This window comes from Mesoplodon bidens (genome assembly GCF_964165515.1).
Source record: "Mesoplodon bidens genome assembly, chromosome: 4".
Taxonomy (NCBI): Eukaryota; Metazoa; Chordata; class Mammalia; order Artiodactyla; family Ziphiidae; genus Mesoplodon; species Mesoplodon bidens.
Genome location: NC_138160.1, coordinates 175,281,021 through 175,286,029, shown reverse-complemented (window position 1 = coordinate 175,286,029; position 5,009 = coordinate 175,281,021).

Genomic DNA, 5,009 nt, shown 5'->3' with positions numbered 1-5,009 from the left:
CACCGGGCCACCCACAAAGCCGTGGCCCCTCACTCCCTCCTACCAGCACAGCCCCGAGACTGCTGACGGGGCAGAGAATATGGAGTCAGGCACAGCTTCAGGGGCTATTGCTGCCTGGAGCGCTGTTTATATTGACCTCAACCAGGCACCCCTGAGGAGGGCCGGCCGGCAGGTTAAGGCTGCCCAGGTCAGCTAATCCACAACCCTCAGGGAATCACATTGTTGAAAATGGACCTCCCTAAAACAGAATAGAAGCCAAGGAAAAAAAGGACACAATGCCATTTGCAGCACCGTAGATGAGTCCAGAGGTAATCACGTGAATTGTAGTAAGTCAGAAAGTGAAAGACACATATCATATCATATCACTTAGAGGTGTTACCTAAAAATGGATACCAGGGCAGATAGTTCCACGGAGAAGGGCAATCACAGATTCATTAAACAAACTTATGGTTCACCAATGGAAAGGTGTGAGGATAGGTTTCATTACGATATCGGCGTTAACAGACATATACAAACACAGGTGACATATATAATCACCAAAGACCTACGGAATACCAATTGAAGACTACTCAACATTCTGTCATAACGTACATGGGAAAAGGATCCCAGGAAGAACAGACATCTGTATATGTGTAAAAGAACCACATCTTCCACACCTACAACAAGCCAAACATTGTAATCAAACTTGCTGTAATAAAAAATAAAAAAATTAAATTAAAAACACGAACAAGAAGTAGTGAGACAAACGTGAGGGGCTTTCTCCTGGCACATTCCATTCTAAATTCCAATGTAGAACACAACTTCCATTGAGGCTCTGTTGCCCTAGTAACCAGATTTGGTAAGGGAGAACTGCTGCCACCTTGTGGCCGTTTCACACAACAGCAGCTTTAATCCCAGCGCTAATGGTCAGTTGATATTCAAAATCATTGCAGGCCTGTAAATGACAGCTGCCCTGAAAACAAATCCTGGGCTCACATATCGACCAAAAAATTCAAAGGACGTCCATATTTCAAAACGACCGTTTCAAAAGGCATATTTTACACACATTAGTGTTCTGCTTCTTTTTCTTTCTTTCCTTTTTTGTTAAAAAAACGGGAATGGAAAAAGGCATCCCTCAGAATGCGCGAAAATCGTTGCAAACGAATCAATGGACAAAGGTTTATTCTCCAATATATATAAACAGCTCATGCAGCTTAATAGTAAAAAAAACAAACAACCCAATACAAAAATGGGCAGAAGATCTAAAGAGACGTTTCTTCAAAGAAGACACAGAGATGGCCAAGACGCACATGAAAAGCTGCTCCACAGCACTAATTATTAGAGAAATGCAAATCAAAACTACAATGAGGTATCACCTCACACCTGTTAGAATCGGCATCATCAGAAAATCTACAAACAACAAATTCTGGGGAGGGTGTGGACAAAAGGAGCCCTCTTCCACTATTGGTGGGAATGTAAATTGATACAGTCACTATGGAGAACAGTATGGAGTTTCCTTAAAAAAACTAGAAATAGAATTACCATCTGATGCAGCAGTCCCACTTCTGGGCATATACCCAGAGAAAACCATAAATCAAAAAGGCACATTCACCACAATGTTCATTGCAGCACTATTTACAATAGCCAGGTAATGGAAGCAACCTAAATGCCCACAGACAGATGAATGGATAAAGATGTGGTACATATATAAAATGGAATATTACTCGGTCATAAAAAGGAATGAAACTGGGTCATTTGTAGAGACATCGATGGATCTAGAGACTGTCATAGAGAATGAAGTAAGTCAGAAAGAGGAAAACAAATATTGTATATTAATGCATATATGTGGAACCTAAAAAATGGTCCAGATGAACTGGTTTGCAGGGAAGAAATAGAGACAGAGAGGTAGAGAACCAACGTATGGACACCAAGTGTGGGAAGCCATGGGGTGGTGGTGGTGGGATGAGTTGGGAGATTGGGATTGCCCAGTATACATGTATATGTATAAGATACATAACTAATAATAACCTGCTGTATAAAAAATAAATAAAATTAAATTTCAAAATTTTAAAAAATAAAATTTAAAAATAAAACAGAAGAAAGTTCTTCCTTTCACAGTGATGTATTTATAGGAAAGAATTATTTCCATGCTTATATCTATAAATACATAAAAGAGGAATAAAATCTAACTTGAACCATAAAAGGAAAAAAAAAACTTGAACCCACCAGTTATACAGAGGAAAACCCTATCAGGGCACTTGCTCCAGCGGTAAACAATTCTGAAATTGGTCAGAGGTGGGGAATGATCTCCCATACAGCCAGCCAGCCACCCCCCACGCAAGGAGCGTCCTCATTGCAAAGGTGGGGGACCGTGCCGAGGCATCTGTGAGTAAACGTGAGCTGAGCCCCAGGCCAGCTGCTGCTGAACTGTTCCCACCCTTCCCAGGTAAAACACCTGAATATGTACAAGGGCTTGAAAGCCTAGAGGAACGGCCGCGGAGCCACACCAGCGACAGCACGCAGGCCAACTTGGTGCCTACAGGCCAGACAGGGTGGTCCTGTCCCCAGGCCCTCTTCCGGAAGTTTTCCATTGCCCTGCCTGAGATACCCCTCCTGTCCCGGCCCCCAGTGCTTTTTTCCTTCCTCACCTCTGTCCGGAGAGAAATTCCAGCCGAAGGTATGGGTGACCACATCCTCTTCTTTACAGGTGGCAGCCTGGCAACTCCTGCAGAAAGGCCAGCAGAGCCCCACTCACACCGGGCCACCCACAAAGCTGTGGCACCTCACTCCCTCCCACCAGCACAGCCCCGAGACTGCTGATGGGGCAGAGAATATGGAGTCTGGCACAGCTTCAGGGGCTATTGCTGCCTGGAGCGCTGTTTATATTGACCTCAAACAGGCACACCTGGGGAAGGCTGGCCCGCAGGGTAAGGCTGCCCAGGTCAGCTAATCCACAACCCTCAGGGAATCACATTGTTGAAAATGGACCTCGCTAAGGCAGAATAGAAGCCAAGGAAAAAAAGCACACAATGCAATTTGCAGCACCGTAGATGAGTCTAGAGGTAATCACGTGAATTGTAGTAAGTCAGAAAGTGAAAGACACATATCATATCATATCACTTGGAGGTGTTACCTAAAAATGGATACCAGGGCAGATATTTCCACGGAGAAGGGCAATCAGAGATTAATTACACAAACTTATGGTCCACCAATGGAAAGGTGTGAGGATTGGTTTCATTACGATATCGGGGTTAACAGACATATACAAACACAGGTGACATATATAATCACCAAAGACCTACGGAATACCAAGAGAAGACTACTCAACATTCTGTCATAACGTACATGGGAAAAGGATCCCAGGAAGAACAGACATCTGTATATGTGTAAAAGAACCACATCTTCCACACCTACAACAAGCCAAACATTGTAATCAAACTTGCTGTAATAAAAAATAAAAAAATTAAATGAAAAACACGAACAAGAATTAGAGAGACAAACGTGAGAGGCTTTCTCCTGGCACATTCCTTTCTAAATTCCAATGTAGAACACAACTTCCATTGAGGCTCTGTTGCCCTAGTAACCAGATTTGGTAAGGGAGAACTGCTGCCACCTTGTGGCCGTTTCACACAACAGCAGCTTTAATCCCAGCGCTAATGGTCAGTTGATATTCAAAATCATTGCAGGCCTGTAAATGACACCTGCCCTGAAAACAATTCCTGGGGACACATATCGACCAAAAAATTCAAAGGACGTCCATATTTCAAAACGACCGTTTCAAAAGGCATATTTTACACACATTAGTGTTCTGCTTCTTTTTCTTTCTTTCCTTTTTTGTTAAAAAAACGGGAATGGAAAAAGGCATCCCTCAGAATGGGCGAAAATCGTTGCAAACGAATCAATGGACAAAGGTTTATTCTCCAATATATATAAACTGCTCATGCAGCTTAATAGTAAAAAAAACAAACAACCCAATACAAAAATGGGCAGAAGATCTAAAGAGACGTTTCTTCAAAGAAGACACAGAGATGGCCAAGACGCACATGAAAAGCTGCTCCACAGCACTAATTATTAGAGAAATGCAAATCAAAACTACAATGAGGTATCACCTCACACCTGTTAGAATCGGCATCATCAGAAAATCTACAAACAACAAATTCTGGGGAGGGTGTGGACAAAAGGAGCCCTCTTCTTGGGCTTCCCTGGTGGCGCAGTGGTTGGGAGTCCGCCTGCTGATGCAGGGGACGCGGGTTCGTGCCCCGGTCCGGGAGGATCCCGCATGCCGCGGAGTGGCTGGGCCCGTGAGCCATGGCCGCTGAGCCTGCGCGTCCGGAGCCACAACGGGAGAGGCCACAGCAGTGAGAGGCCCGCGTACCGAAAAAAAAAAAAAAAAAAAAAAAAGGAGCCCTCTTCCACTATTGGTGGGAATGTAAATTGATACAGTCACTATGGAGAACAGTATGGAGTTTCCTTAAAAAAACTAGAAATAGAATTACCATCTGATGCAGCAGTCCCACTTCTGGGCATATACCCAGAGAAAACCATAAATCAAAAAGGCACATTCACCACAATGTTCATTGCAGCACTATTTACAATAGCCAGGTAATGGAAGCAACCTAAATGCCCACAGACAGATGATTGGATAAAGATGTGGTACATATATAAAATGGAATATTACTCGGCCATAAAAAGGAATGAAACTGGGTCATTTGTAGAGACATCGATGGATCTAGAGACTGTCATAGAGAATGAAGTAAGTCAGAAAGAGGAAAACAAATATTGTATATTAATGCATATATGTGGAACCTAAAAAATGGTCCAGATGAACTAGTTTGCAGGGAAGAAATAGAGACACAGAGGTAGAGAACCAACGTATGGACACCAAGTGTGGGAAGCCATGGGGTGGTGGTGGTGGGATGAGTTGGGAGATTGGGATTGCCCTCTATACATGTATATGCATAAGATACATAACTAATAATAACCTGCTGTATAAAAAATAAATAAATTTAAATTTCAAAATTTGAAAAAAT